The sequence below is a fragment of the Anopheles funestus genome, unplaced genomic scaffold (assembly GCF_943734845.2).
Source record: "Anopheles funestus unplaced genomic scaffold, idAnoFuneDA-416_04 scaffold_16_ctg1, whole genome shotgun sequence".
Lineage (NCBI taxonomy): Eukaryota > Metazoa > Arthropoda > Insecta > Diptera > Culicidae > Anopheles > Anopheles funestus.
This window is the reverse complement of record NW_026045354.1, coordinates 132,172-149,522: the sequence shown is the minus strand read 5'-3', so window position 1 is coordinate 149,522 and position 17,351 is coordinate 132,172. Positions and strand designations below refer to the sequence as shown.

Sequence of the window (17,351 nt, the reverse complement as noted above, 5' to 3'; positions counted from 1 at the left end):
GCCAAGACACATTAGCCAAGACACCTTAGCCAAGACACCTTAGCCAAGACACCTTAGCCAAGACACCTTAGCCAAGACACATTAGCCAAGACACCTTAGCCAAGACACATTAGCCAAGACACCTTAGCCAAGACACATTAGCCAAGACACATTAGCCAAGACACCTTAGCCGAGACACATTAGCCAAGACACCTTAGCCAAGACACCGTAGCCAAGACACCTTAGCCAAGACACCTTAGCCAAGACACATTAGCCAAGACACCTTAGCCAAGACACCTTAGCCAAGACACCTTAGCCAAGACACCTTAGCCAAGACACCTTAGCCAAGACACCTTAGCCAAGACACCTTAGCCAAGACACATTAGCAGAGACACATTAGCCAAGACACATTAGCCAAGACACCTTAGCCAAGACACCTTAGCCAAGACACCTTAGCCGAGACACTTTAGCCAAGACACCTTAGCCAAGACACCTTAGCCAAGACACATTAGCCAAGACACCTTAGCCAAGACACCTTAGCCAAGACACATTAGCCAAGACACATTAGCCAAGACACCTTAGCCAAGACACCTTAGCCAAGACACATTAGCCAAGACACCTTAGCCAAGACACATTAGCCAAGACACTTTAGCCAAGACACCTTAGCCGAGACACATTAGCCAAGACACCTTAGCCAAGACACCTTAGCCAAGACACATTAGCCAAGACACTTTAGCCAAGACACATTAGCCAAGACACCTTAGCCAAGACACCTTAGCCAAGACACCTTAGCCAAGACACCGTAGCCAAGACACCTTAGCCAAGACACCTTAGCCAAGACACATTAGCCAAGACACATTAGCCAAGACACCTTAGCCGAGACACATTAGCCAAGACACCTTAGCCAAGACACCGTAGCCAAGACACCTTAGCCAAGACACCTTAGCCAAGACACATTAGCCAAGACACCTTAGCCAAGACACCTTAGCCAAGACACCTTAGCCAAGACACCTTAGCCAAGACACCTTAGCCAAGACACCTTAGCCAAGACACATTAGCAGAGACACATTAGCCAAGACACATTAGCCAAGACACCTTAGCCAAGACACCTTAGCCAAGACACCTTAGCCGAGACACTTTAGCCAAGACACCTTAGCCAAGACACCTTAGCCAAGACACATTAGCCAAGACACCTTAGCCGAGACACATTAGCCAAGACACCTTAGCCAAGACACCTTAGCCAAGACACATTAGCCAAGACACCTTAGCCAAGACACCTTAGCCAAGACACATTAGCCAAGACACATTAGCCAAGACACCTTAGCCAAGACACCTTAGCCAAGACACATTAGCCAAGACACCTTAGCCAAGACACATTAGCCAAGACACTTTAGCCAAGACACCTTAGCCGAGACACCTTAGCCAAGACACCTTAGCCAAGACACCTTAGCCAAGACACATTAGCCAAGACACTTTAGCCAAGACACCTTAGCCGAGACACATTAGCCAAGACACCTTAGCCAAGACACCGTAGCCAAGACACCTTAGCCAAGACACCTTAGCCAAGACACCTTAGCCAAGACACATTAGCCAAGACACCTTAGCCAAGACACCTTAGCCAAGACACCTTAGCCAAGACACCTTAGCCAAGACACCTTAGCCAAGACACATTAGCAGAGACACATTAGCCAAGACACATTAGCCAAGACACATTAGCCAAGACACCTTAGCCAAGACACCTTAGCCAAGACACCTTAGCCAAGACACCTTAGCCAAGACACCTTAGCCAAGACACCGTAGCCAAGACACCTTAGCCAAGACACCTTAGCCAAGACACATTAGCCAAGACACCTTAGCCAAGACACCTTAGCCAAGACACCTTAGCCAAGACACCTTAGCCAAGACACCTTAGCCAAGACACATTAGCAGAGACACATTAGCCAAGACACATTAGCCAAGACACATTAGCCAAGACACCTTAGCCAAGACACCTTAGCCAAGACACCTTAGCCAAGACACCTTAGCCAAGACACCTTAGCCAAGACACATTAGCAGAGACACATTAGCCAAGACACATTAGCCAAGACACCTTAGCCAAGACACCTTAGCCAAGACACCTTAGCCAAGACACCTTAGCCAAGACACCTTAGCCAAGACACCTTAGCCAAGACACATTAGCAGAGACACATTAGCCAAGACACATTAGCCAAGACACCTTAGCCAAGATACCTTAGCCAAGACACCTTAGCCAAGACACCTTAGCCAAGACACATTAGCCAAGACACCTTAGCCAAGACACCTTAGCCAAGATACCTTAGCCAAGACACATTAGCAGAGACACATTAGCCAAGACACCTTAGCCGAGACACATTAGCCAAGACACATTAGCCAAGACACCTTAGCCAAGACACCTTAGCCAAGACACATTAGCCAAGACACCTTAGCCAAGACACCTTAGCCAAGACACCTTAGCCAAGACACATTAGCAGAGACACATTAGCCAAGACACATTAGCCAAGACACCTTAGCCACGACACCTTAGCCAAGACACCTTAGCCGAGACACTTTAGCCAAGACACCTTAGCCAAGACACCTTAGCCAAGACACATTAGCCAAGACACCTTAGCCAAGACACCTTAGCCAAGACACATTAGCCAAGACACATTAGCCAAGACACCTTAGCCAAGACACCTTAGCCAAGACACATTAGCCAAGACACCTTAGCCAAGACACATTAGCCAAGACACTTTAGCCAAGACACCTTAGCCGAGACACATTAGCCAAGACACCTTAGCCAAGACACCGTAGCCAAGACACCTTAGCCAAGACACCTTAGCCAAGACACATTAGCCAAGACACCTTAGCCAAGACACCTTAGCCAAGACACCTTAGCCAAGACACCTTAGCCAAGACACCTTAGCCAAGACACCTTAGCCAAGACACATTAGCCAAGACACCTTAGCCAAGACACCTTAGCCAAGATACCTTAGCCAAGACACATTAGCAGAGACACATTAGCCAAGACACCTTAGCCGAGACACATTAGCCAAGACACATTAGCCAAGACACCTTAGCCAAGACACCTTAGCCAAGACACATTAGCCAAGACACCTTAGCCAAGACACCTTAGCCAAGACACCTTAGCCAAGACACATTAGCAGAGACACATTAGCCAAGCCACATAAGCCAAGACACATTAGCTAAGACACATTAGCCAAGACACCTTAGCCGAGACACTTTAGCCAAGACACCTTAGCCAAGGCACCTTAGCCAAGACACATTAGCCAAGACACCTTAGCCAAGACACCTTAGCCAAGACACATTAGCCAAGACACATTAGCCAAGACACCTTAGCCAAGACACCTTAGCCAAGACACATTAGCCAAGACACCTTAGCCAAGACACATTAGCCAAGACACTTTAGCCAAGACACCTTAGCCGAGACACATTAGCCAAGACACCTTAGCCAAGACACCGTAGCCAAGACACCTTAGCCAAGACACCTTAGCCAAGACACATTAGCCAAGACACCTTAGCCAAGACACCTTAGCCAAGACACCTTAGCCAAGACACCTTAGCCAAGACACCTTAGCCAAGACACATTAGCAGAGACACATTAGCCAAGACACATTAGCCAAGACACATTAGCCAAGACACCTTAGCCAAGACACCTTAGCCAAGACACCTTAGCCAAAACACCTTAGCCAAGACACCTTAGCCAAGACACATTAGCAGAGACACATTAGCCAAGACACATTAGCCAAGACACCTTAGCCAAGACACCTTAGCCAAGACACCTTAGCCAAGACACCTTAGCCAAGACACATTAGCCAAGACACCTTAGCCAAGACACCTTAGCCAAGATACCTTAGCCAAGACACATTAGCAGAGACACATTAGCCAAGACACCTTAGCCGAGACACATTAGCCAAGACACCTTAGCCAAGACACCTTAGCAAAGACACCTTAGCCAAGACACAATAGCCAAGACACCTTAGCCAAGACACCTTAGCCAAGACACATTAGCCGAGACACCTTAGAAACGACACCTTAGCCAAGACACCTTAGCCGAGACGCATTAGCCAAGACACCTTAGCCAAGACACCTTAGCCAAGACACCTTAGCCAAGACACCTTAGCCAAGACACCTTAGCCAAGACACATTAGCCGAGACACATGAGCCAAGACATTTTAGCCAAGACACCTTAGCCGAGACACATTAGCCAAGACACCTTAGCCAAGACACCTTAGCCAAGACACCTTAGCCAAGACACCTTAGCCAAGACACCTTAGCCAAGACACCTTAGCCGAGACACTTTAGCCAAGACACCTTAGCCAAGACACCTTAGCCAAGACACATTAGCCAAGACACCTTAGCCAAGACACCTTAGCCAAGACACATTAGCCAAGACACATTAGCCAAGACACCTTAGCCAAGACACCTTAGCCAAGACACATTAGCCAAGACACCTTAGCCAAGACACATTAGCCAAGACACTTTAGCCAAGACACCTTAGCCGAGACACATTAGCCAAGACACCTTAGCCAAGACACCGTAGCCAAGACACCTTAGCCAAGACACCTTAGCCAAGACACATTAGCCAAGACACCTTAGCCAAGACACCTTAGCCAAGACACCTTAGCCAAGACACCTTAGCCAAGACACATTAGCAGAGACACATTAGCCAAGACACATTAGCCAAGACACCTTAGCCAAGACACCTTAGCCAAGACACCTTAGCCAAGACACCTTAGCCAAGACACCTTAGCAAAGACACCTTAGCCAAGACACAATAGCCAAGACACCTTAGCCAAGACACCTTAGCCAAGACACATTAGCCGAGACACCTTAGAAACGACACCTTAGCCAAGACACCTTAGCCGAGACGCATTAGCCAAGACACCTTAGCCAAGACACCTTAGCCAAGACACCTTAGCCAAGACACCTTAGCCAAGACACTTTAGCCGAGACACATTAGCCAAGACACCTAAGCCAAGACACATTAGCCAAGACACCTTAGCCAAGACACATTAGCCAAGACACCTTAGCCGAGACACATTAGCCAAGACACCTAAGCCAAGACACTTTAGCCAAGACACATTAGCCAAGACACCTTAGCCAAGACACCTTAGCCGAGACACATTAGCCAAGACACTTTAGCCAAGACACCTTAGCCGAGACACATTAGCCAAGACACCTTAGCCAAGACACCTTAGCCAAGATACCTTAGCCAAGACACATTAGCAGAGACACATTAGCCAAGACACATTAGCCGAGACACCTTAGCCAAGACACCTTAGCCAAGACACCTTAGCCAAGACACATTAGCCAAGACACCTTAGCCAAGACACCTTAGCCAAGACACCTTAGCCGAGACACCTTAGCCAAGACACCTTAGCCAAGACACCTTAGCCAAGACACCTTAGCCAAGACACCTTAGCAAAGACACCTTAGCCAAGACACAATAGCCAAGACACCTTAGCCAAGACACCTTAGCCAAGACACATTAGCCGAGACACCTTAGAAACGACACCTTAGCCAAGACACCTTAGCCGAGACGCATTAGCCAAGACACCTTAGCCAAGACACTTTAGCCAAGACACCTTAGCCAAGACACTTAAGCCGAGACACCTTAGCCAAGACACCTTAGCCAAGACACCTTAGCCAAGACACCTTAGCCAGGACACATTAGCCAAGACACCTTAGCCAAGACACATTAGCCACGACACATTAGCCAAGACACCTTAGCCAAGACACCTTAGCCAAGACACCTTAGCCAAGACACCTTAGCCAAGACACATTAGCCGAGACACATTAGCCAAGACACTTTAGCCTAGACACCTTAGCCGAGACACATTAGCCAAGACACCTTAGCCAAGACACCTTAGCCAAGACACCTTAGCCAAGACACCTTAGCCAAGACACCTTAGCCAAGACACCTTAGCCGAGACACCTTAGCCAAGACACCTTAGCCAAGACACATTAGCCAAGACACCTTAGCCAAGACACCTTAGCCAAGTCACCTTAGCCAAGACACCTTAGCCAAGACACCTTAGCCGAGACACATTAGCCAAGACACCTTAGCCAAGACACCTTAGCCAAGACACTTTAGCCGAGACACATTAGCCAAGACACATTAGCCAAGACACCTTAGCCAAGACACCTTAGCCAAGACACTTTAGCCGAGACACATTAGCCAAGACACCTTAGCCAAGACACCTTATCCAAGACACATTAGCCAAGACACCTTAGCCAAGACACCTTAGCCAAGACACATTAGCCAAGACACATTAGCCAAGACACCTTAGCCAAGACACCTCAGCCAAGACACCTTAGCCAAGACACCTTTGCCAAGACACCTTAGCCGAGACACCTTAGCCAAGACACCTTAGCCAAGACACATTAGCCAAGACACCTTAGCCAAGACACCTTAGCCAAGACACCTTAGCCAAGACACCTTAGCCAAGACACCTTAGCCAAGACACCTAAGCTAAGACACATTAGCCAAGACACATTAGCCAAGACACATTAGCCAAAACACATTAGGCAAGACACATTTGCCAAGACACATTAGCCAAGACACATTAGCCAAGACACCTTAGCCAAGACACATTAGCCAAGACACATTAGCCAAGACACCTTAGCCGAGACACATTAGCCAAGACACCTTAGCCAAGACACCTTAGCCAAGACACCTTAGCCAAGACACCTTAGCCAAGACACCTTAGCCAAGACACAATAGCCAAGACACCTTAGCCAAGACACCTTAGCCAAGACACATTAGCCAAGACACATTAGCCAAGACACATTAGCCGAGACACATTAGCCAAGACACATTAGGCAAGACACATTTGCCAAGACACATTAGCCAAGACACATTAGCCAAGACACCTTAGCCAAGACACCTTAGCCAAGACACCTTAGCCAAGACACCTTAGCCAAGACACCTTAGCCAAGACACATTAGCCAAGACACATTAGCCAAGACACATTAGCCAAGACACCTTAGCCAAAACACATTAGGCAAGACACATTTGCCAAGACACATTAGCCAAGACACATTAGCCAAGACACCTTAGCCAAGACACATTAGCCAAGACACCTTAGCCAAGACACCTTAGCCAAGACACATTAGCCAAGACACCTTAGCCAAGACACCTTAGCCAAGACACCTTAGCCAAGACACCTTAGCCAAGACACCTTAGCCAAGACACCTTAGCCAAGACACATTAGCCAAGACACATTAGTCAAGACACATTAGCCGAGACACATTAGCCAAGACACATTAGGCAAGACACATTTGCCAAGACACCTTAGCCAAGACACATTAGCCAAGACACCTTAGCCAAGACACCTTAGCCGAGACACTTTAGCCAAGACACATTAGCCAAGACACCTTAGCCAAGACACATTAGCCAAGACACCTTAGCCAAGACACCTTAGCCAAGACACATTAGCCAAGACACCTTAGCCAAGACACCTTAGCCGAGACACATTAGCCAAGACACCTTAGCCAAGAAACCTTAGCCAAGACACCTTAGCCAAGACACCTTAGCCAAGACACTTTAGCCGAGACACTTTAGCCAAGACACCTTAGCCGAGACACCTTAACCAAGACACATTAGCCAAGACACCTTAGCCAAGACACATTAGCCAAGACACCTTAGCCAAGACACATTAGCCAAGACACCTAAGCCAAGACACTTTAGCCAAGACACATTAGCCAAGACACATTAGCCAAGACACATTAGCCAAGACACATTAGCCAAGACACCTTAGCCGACACACATTAGCCAAGACACCTTAGCCGAGACACATTAGCCAAGACACCTTAGCCAAGACACCTTAGCCAAGACACCTAAGCCAAGACACCTTAGCCAAGACACATTAGCCAAGACACCTTAGCCAAGACACATTAGCTAAGACACCTTAGCCAAGACACCTTAGCCAAGACACCTTAGCCAAGACACCTTAGCCAAGACACATTAGCAGAGACACATTAGCCAAGACACATTAGCCAAGACACCTTAGCCAAGACACCTTAGCCAAGACACCTTAGCCAAGACACATTAGCCAAGACACCTTAGCCAAGACACCTTAGCCAAGACACCTTAGCCAAGACACCTTAGCCAAGACACCTTAGCCAAGACACATTAGCAGAGACACATTAGCCAAGACACATTAGCCAAGACACCTTAGCCAAGACACCTTAGCCAAGACACCTTAGCCAAGACACCTTATCCAAGACACCTTAGCCAAGACACCTTAGCCAAGACACCTTAGAAACGACACCTTAGCCAAGACACCTTAGCCAAGACACCTTAGCCAAGACACCTTAGCCAAGACACCTTAGCCAAGACACCTTAGCCAAGACACATTAGCAGAGACACATTAGCCAAGACACATTAGCCAAGACACCTTAGCCAAGACACCTTAGCCGAGACACATTAGCCAAGACACCTTAGCCAAGACACATTAGCCAAGACACCTTAGCCAAGACACCTTAGCCAAGACACCTAAGCCAAGACACCTTAGCCAAGACACCTTAGCCAAGACACCTTAGCCAAGACACCTAAGCTAAGACACCTTAGCAAAGACACATTAGCCAAGACACATTAGCCAAGACACATTAGCCAAGACACATTAGCCAAAACACATTAGGCAAGACACATTTGCCAAGACACATTAGCCAAGACACATTAGCCAAGACACCTTAGCCAAGACACATTAGCCAAGACACATTAGCCAAGACACATTAGCCAAGACACCTTAGCCAAGACACCTTAGCCAAGACACTTTAGCCGAGACACATTAGCCAAGACACATTAGCCAAGACACCTTAGCCAAGACACCTTAGCCAAGACACCTTAGCCAAGACACCTTAGCCAAGACACATTAGCCAAGACACATAAGCCAAGACACATTAGCCGAGACACATTAGCCAAGACACATTAGGCAAGACACATTTGCCAAGACACATTAGCCAAGACACATTAGCCAAGACACCTTAGCCAAGACACCTTAGCCAAGACACCTTAGCCAAGACACCTTAGCCAAGACACCTTAGCCAAGACACCTTAGCCAAGACACATTAGCCAAGACACATTAGCCAAGACACATTAGCCAAGACACCTTAGCCAAAACACATTAGGCAAGACACATTTGCCAAGACACATTAGCCAAGACACATTAGCCAAGACACCTTAGCCAAGACACATTAGCCAAGACACCTTAGCCAAGACACCTTAGCCGAGACACATTAGCCAAGACACCTTAGCCAAGACACCTTAGCCAAGACACCTTAGCCAAGACACCTTAGCCAAGACACCTTAGCCAAGACACCTTAGCCAAGACACCTTAGCCAAGACACCTTAGCCAAGACACATTAGCCAAGACACATTAGCCGAGACACATTAGCCAAGACACATTAGGCAAGACACATTTGCCAAGACACATTAGCCAAGACACATTAGCCAAGACACCTTAGCCAAGACACCTTAGCCGAGACACTTTAGCCAAGACACATTAGCCAAGACACCTTAGCCAAGACACATTAGCCAAGACACCTTAGCCAAGACACCTTAGCCAAGACACATTAGCCAAGACACCTTAGCCAAGACACCTTAGCCGAGACACATTAGCCAAGACACCTTAGCCAAGAAACCTTAGCCAAGACACCTTAGCCAAGACACCTTAGCCAAGACACATTAGCCGAGACACTTTAGCCAAGACACCTTAGCCGAGACACCTTAACCAAGACACATTAGCCAAGACACCTTAGCCAAGACACATTAGCCAAGACACCTTAGCCAAGACACATTAGCCAAGACACCTAAGCCAAGACACTTTAGCCAAGACACATTAGCCAAGACACATTAGCCAAGACACATTAGCCAAGACACATTAGCCAAGACACCTTAGCCGACACACATTAGCCAAGACACCTTAGCCGAGACACATTAGCCAAGACACCTTAGCCAAGACACCTTAGCCAAGACACCTAAGCCAAGACACCTTAGCCAAGACACATTAGCCAAGACACCTTAGCCAAGACACATTAGCTAAGACACCTTAGCCAAGACACCTTAGCCAAGACACCTTAGCCAAGACACCTTAGCCAAGACACATTAGCAGAGACACATTAGCCAAGACACATTAGCCAAGACACCTTAGCCAAGACACCTTAGCCAAGACACCTTAGCCAAGACACCTTAGCCAAGACACATTAGCCAAGACACCTTAGCCAAGACACCTTAGCCAAGACACCTTAGCCAAGACACCTTAGCCAAGACACCTTAGCCAAGACACCTTAGCCAAGACACCTTAGAAACGACACCTTAGCCAAGACACCTTAGCCAAGACACCTTAGCCAAGACACCTTAGCCAAGACACCTTAGCCAAGACACCTTAGCCAAGACACATTAGCAGAGACACATTAGCCAAGACACATTAGCCAAGACACCTTAGCCAAGACACCTTAGCCAAGACATATTAGCCAAGACACCTTAGCCGAGACACATTAGCCAAGACACCTTAGCCAAGACACCTTAGCCAAGACACCTAAGCCAAGACACCTTAGCCAAGACACCTTAGCCAAGACACCTTAGCCAAGACACCTTAGCCAAGACACATTAGCAGAGACACATTAGCCAAGACACATTAGCCAAGACACCTTAGCCAAGACACCTTAGCCAAGACACATTAGCAGAGACACATTAGCAGAGACACATTAGCCAAGACACATTAGCCAAGACACCTTAGCCAAGACACCTTAGCCAAGACATATTAGCCAAGACACCTTAGCCAAGACACCTTAGCCAAGACACCTTAGCCAAGACACATTAGCCAAGACACTTTAGCCAAGACACCTTAGCCGAGACACATTAGCCAAGACACCTTAGCCAAGACACCGTAGCCAAGACACCTTAGCCAAGACACCTTAGCCAAGACACATTAGCCAAGACACCTTAGCCATGACACCTTAGCCAAGACACATTAGCAGAGACACATTAGCCAAGACACATTAGCCAAGACACCTTAGCCAAGACACCTTAGCCAAGACACCTTAGCCAAGACACCTTAGCCAAGACACATTAGCCAAGACACCTTAGCCAAGACACATTAGCAGAGACACATTAGCCAAGACACATTAGCCAAGACACCTTAGCCAAGACACCTTAGCCAAGACACCTTAGCCAAGACACATTAGCCAAGACACCTTAGCCAAGACACATTAGCCAAGACACCTAAGCCAAGACACTTTAGCCAAGACACATTAGCCAAGACACATTAGCCAAGACACATTAGCCAAGACACATTAGCCAAGACACCTTAGCCAAGACACCTTAGCCAAGACACCTTAGCCAAGACACCTTAGCCAAGACACCTAAGCTAAGACACCTTAGCAAAGACACATTAGCCAAGACACATTAGCCAAGACACATTAGCCAAGACACATTAGCCAAAACACATTAGGCAAGACACATTTGCCAAGACACATTAGCCAAGACACATTAGCCAAGACACCTTAGCCAAGACACATTAGCCAAGACACATTAGCAGAGACACATTAGCAGAGACACATTAGCCAAGACACATTAGCCAAGACACCTTAGCCAAGACACCTTAGCCGAGACACATTAGCCAAGACACCTTAGCCAAGACACATTAGCCAAGACACATTAGCCAAGACACATTAGCCAAGACACATTAGCCAAGACACCTTAGCCGACACACATTAGCCAAGACACCTTAGCCGAGACACATTAGCCAAGACACCTTAGCCAAGACACCTTAGCCAAGACACCTAAGCCAAGACACCTTAGCCAAGACACATTAGCAGAGACACATTAGCCAAGACACATTAGCCAAGACACCTTAGCCAAGACACCTTAGCCAAGACACCTTAGCCAAGACACCTTAGCCAAGACACCTTAGCCAAGACACCTTAGAAACGACACCTTAGCCAAGACACCTTAGCCAAGACACCTTAGCCAAGACACCTTAGCCAAGACACCTTAGCCAAGACACCTTAGCCAAGACACATTAGCAGAGACACATTAGCCAAGACACATTAGCCAAGACACCTTAGCCAAGACACCTTAGCCAAGACATATTAGCCAAGACACCTTAGCCGAGACACATTAGCCAAGACACCTTAGCCAAGACACCTTAGCCAAGACACCTAAGCCAAGACACCTTAGCCAAGACACCTTAGCCAAGACACCTTAGCCAAGACACCTTAGCCAAGACACATTAGCAGAGACACATTAGCCAAGACACATTAGCCAAGACACCTTAGCCAAGACACCTTAGCCAAGACACATTAGCAGAGACACATTAGCAGAGACACATTAGCCAAGACACATTAGCCAAGACACCTTAGCCAAGACACCTTAGCCAAGACATATTAGCCAAGACACCTTAGCCAAGACACCTTAGCCAAGACACCTTAGCCAAGACACATTAGCCAAGACACTTTAGCCAAGACACCTTAGCCGAGACACATTAGCCAAGACACCTTAGCCAAGACACCGTAGCCAAGACACCTTAGCCAAGACACCTTAGCCAAGACACATTAGCCAAGACACCTTAGCCAAGACACCTTAGCCAAGACACATTAGCAGAGACACATTAGCCAAGACACATTAGCCAAGACACCTTAGCCAAGACACCTTAGCCAAGACACCTTAGCCAAGACACCTTAGCCAAGACACATTAGCCAAGACACCTTAGCCAAGACACATTAGCAGAGACACATTAGCCAAGACACATTAGCCAAGACACCTTAGCCAAGACACCTTAGCCAAGACACCTTAGCCAAGACACATTAGCCAAGACACCTTAGCCAAGACACATTAGCCAAGACACCTAAGCCAAGACACTTTAGCCAAGACACATTAGCCAAGACACATTAGCCAAGACACATTAGCCAAGACACATTAGCCAAGACACCTTAGCCAAGACACCTTAGCCAAGACACCTTAGCCAAGACACCTAAGCTAAGACACCTTAGCAAAGACACATTAGCCAAGACACATTAGCCAAGACACATTAGCCAAGACACATTAGCCAAAACACATTAGGCAAGACACATTTGCCAAGACACATTAGCCAAGACACATTAGCCAAGACACCTTAGCCAAGACACATTAGCCAAGACACATTAGCAGAGACACATTAGCAGAGACACATTAGCCAAGACACATTAGCCAAGACACCTTAGCCAAGACACCTTAGCCGAGACACATTAGCCAAGACACCTTAGCCAAGACACATTAGCCAAGACACCTTAGCCAAGACACCTTAGCCAAGACACATTAGCCAAGACACATTAGCCAAGACACATTAGCCGAGACACATTAGCCAAGACACATTAGGCAAGACACATTAGCCAAGACACATTAGCCAAGACACATTAGCCAAGACACCTTAGCCAAGACACCTTAGCCAAGACACCTTAGCCAAGACACCTTAGCCAAGACACCTTAGCCAAGACACCTTAGCCAAGACACATTAGCCAAGACACATTAGCCAAGACACATTAGCCAAGACACCTTAGCCAAAACACATTAGGCAAGACACATTTGCCAAGACACATTAGCCAAGACACCTTAGCCAAGACACCTTAGCCAAGACACATTAGCCAAGACACCTTAGCCAAGACACCTTAGCCAAGACACATTAGCCAAGACACCTTAGCCAAGACACTTTAGCCGAGACACATTAGCCAAGACACATTAGCCAAGACACCTTAGCCAAGACACCTTAGCCAAGACACCTTAGCCAAGACACCTTAGCCAAGACACCTTAGCCAAGACACCTTAGCCAAGACACATTAGCAGAGACACATTAGCCAAGACACATTAGCCAAGACACCTTAGCCAAGACACCTTAGCCGAGACACATTAGCCAAGACACCTTAGCCAAGACACATTAGCCAAGACACCTTAGCCAAGACACCTTAGCCAAGACACCTAAGCCAAGACACCTTAGCCAAGACACCTTAGCCAAGACACCTTAGCCAAGACACCTAAGCTAAGACACCTTAGCAAAGACACATTAGCCAAGACACATTAGCCAAGACACATTAGCCAAGACACATTAGCCAAAACACATTAGGCAAGACACATTTGCCAAGACACATTAGCCAAGACACATTAGCCAAGACACCTTAGCCAAGACACATTAGCCAAGACACATTAGCCAAGACACATTAGCCAAGACACCTTAGCCAAGACACCTTAGCCAAGACACTTTAGCCGAGACACATTAGCCAAGACACATTAGCCAAGACACCTTAGCCAAGACACCTTAGCCAAGACACCTTAGCCAAGACACCTTAGCCAAGACACCTTAGCCAAGACACATTAGCCAAGACACATTAGCCAAGACACATTAGCCGAGACACATTAGCCAAGACACATTAGGCAAGACACATTTGCCAAGACACATTAGCCAAGACACCTTAGCCAAGACACCTTAGCCAAGACACCTTAGCCAAGACACCTTAGCCAAGACACCTTAGCCAAGACACCTTAGCCAAGACACATTAGCCAAGACACATTAGCCAAGACACATTAGCCAAGACACCTTAGCCAAAACACATTAGGCAAGACACATTTGCCAAGACACATTAGCCAAGACACATTAGCCAAGACACCTTAGCCAAGACACATTAGCCAAGACACCTTAGCCAAGACACCTTAGCCAAGACACATTAGCCAAGACACCTTAGCCAAGACACCTTAGCCAAGACACCTTAGCCAAGACACCTTAGCCAAGACACCTTAGCCAAGACACCTTAGCCAAGACACCTTAGCCAAGACACCTTAGCCAAGACACATTAGCCAAGACACATTAGCCGAGACACATTAGCCAAGACACATTAGGCAAGACACATTTGCCAAGACACATTAGCCAAGACACATTAGCCAAGACACCTTAGCCAAGACACCTTAGCCGAGACACTTTAGCCAAGACACATTAGCCAAGACACCTTAGCCAAGACACATTAGCCAAGACACCTTAGCCAAGACACCTTAGCCAAGACACATTAGCCAAGACACCTTAGCCAAGACACCTTAGCCGAGACACATTAGCCAAGACACCTTAGCCAAGAAACCTTAGCCAAGACACCTTAGCCAAGACACCTTAGCCAAGACACTTTAGCCGAGACACTTTAGCCAAGACACCTTAGCCGAGACACCTTAACCAAGACACATTAGCCAAGACACCTTAGCCAAGACACATTAGCCAAGACACCTTAGCCAAGACACATTAGCCAAGACACCTAAGCCAAGACACTTTAGCCAAGACACATTAGCCAAGACACATTAGCCAAGACACATTAGCCAAGACACATTAGCCAAGACACCTTAGCCGACACACATTAGCCAAGACACCTTAGCCGAGACACATTAGCCAAGACACCTTAGCCAAGACACCTTAGCCAAGACACCTAAGCCAAGACACCTTAGCCAAGACACATTAGCCAAGACACCTTAGCCAAGACACATTAGCTAAGACACCTTAGCCAAGACACCTTAGCCAAGACACCTTAGCCAAGACACCTTAGCCAAGACACATTAGCAGAGACACATTAGCCAAGACACATTAGCCAAGACACCTTAGCCAAGACACCTTAGCCAAGACACCTTAGCCAAGACACCTTAGCCAAGACACATTAGCCAAGACACCTTAGCCAAGACACCTTAGCCAAGACACCTTAGCCAAGACACCTTAGCCAAGACACCTTAGCCAAGACACATTAGCAGAGACACATTAGCCAAGACACATTAGCCAAGACACCTTAGCCAAGACACCTTAGCCAAGACACCTTAGCCAAGACACCTTAGCCAAGACACCTTAGCCAAGACACCTTAGCCAAGACACCTTAGAAACGACACCTTAGCCAAGACACCTTAGCCAAGACACCTTAGCCAAGACACCTTAGCCAAGACACCTTAGCCAAGACACCTTAGCCAAGACACATTAGCAGAGACACATTAGCCAAGACACATTAGCCAAGACACCTTAGCCAAGACACCTTAGCCAAGACACCTAAGCCAAGACACCTTAGCCAAGACACATTAGCCAAGACACATTAGCCAAGACACATTAGCCAAGACACATTAGCCAAGACACCTTAGCCGACACACATTAGCCAAGACACCTTAGCCGAGACACATTAGCCAAGACACCTTAGCCAAGACACCTTAGCAAAGACACCTAAGCCAAGACACCTTAGCCAAGACACATTAGCCAAGACACCTTAGCCAAGACACATTAGCTAAGACACCTTAGCCAAGACACCTTAGCCAAGACACCTTAGCCAAGACACCTTAGCCAAGACACATTAGCAGAGACACATTAGCCAAGACACATTAGCCAAGACACCTTAGCCAAGACACCTTAGCCAAGACACCTTAGCCAAGACACATTAGCCAAGACACCTTAGCCAAGACACCTTAGCCAAGACACCTTAGCCAAGACACCTTAGCCAAGACACCTTAGCCAAGACACATTAGCAGAGACACATTAGCCAAGACACATTAGCCAAGACACCTTAGCCAAGACACCTTAGCCAAGACACCTTAGCCAAGACACCTTAGCCAAGACACCTTAGCCAAGACACCTTAGCCAAGACACCTTAGAAACGACACCTTAGCCAAGACACCTTAGCCAAGACACCTTAGCCAAGACACCTTAGCCAAGACACCTTAGCCAAGACACCTTAGCCAAGACACATTAGCAGAGACACATTAGCCAAGACACATTAGCCAAGACACCTTAGCCACGACACCTTAGCCGAGACACATTAGCCAAGACACCTTAGCCAAGACACATTAGCCAAGACACCTTAGCCAAGACACCTTAGCCAAGACACCTAAGCCAAGACACCTTAGCCAAGACACCTTAGCCAAGACACCTTAGCCAAGACACCTAAGCTAAGACACCTTAGCAAAGACACATTAGCCAAGACACATTAGCCAAGACACATTAGCCAAGACACATTAGCCAAAACACATTAGGCAAGACACATTTGCCAAGACACATTAGCCAAGACACATTAGCCAAGACACCTTAGCCAAGACACATTAGCCAAGACACATTAGCCAAGACACATTAGCCAAGACACCTTAGCCAAGACACCTTAGCCAAGACACTTTAGCCGAGACACATTAGCCAAGACACATTAGCCAAGACACCTTAGCCAAGACACCTTAGCCAAGACACCTTAGCCAAGACACCTTAGCCAAGACACATTAGCCAAGACACATTAGCCAAGACACATTAGCCGAGACACATTAGCCAAGACACATTAGGCAAGACACATTTGCCAAGACACATTAGCCAAGACACATTAGCCAA

At 47.3% G+C, this 17,351-nt stretch overlaps 1 long non-coding RNA gene across 4 annotated transcripts in view; it reads right to left on the bottom strand.

The window, feature by feature from the left end:
- Positions 1–17,294, bottom strand: part of LOC125774514 (uncharacterized) — a 29,296-nt gene extending 12,002 nt beyond the window's left edge. The window contains exons 1-2 of one of the 4 annotated variants that reach the window (XR_007420993.1): positions 17,259–17,294; positions 5,233–5,316 (exon numbers count right to left, since the gene is read on the bottom strand). This is a non-coding gene — a long non-coding RNA (uncharacterized LOC125774514). Of the gene's footprint in view, positions 1–5,232; positions 5,317–6,772; positions 6,809–13,310; positions 13,529–14,360; positions 14,397–17,258 lie in introns of those variants that run through there. The other 3 variants (XR_007420994.1, XR_007420992.1, XR_007420995.1) reach the window with 3 other exon arrangements.
- Positions 17,295–17,351: the final 57 nt, after the last annotated feature.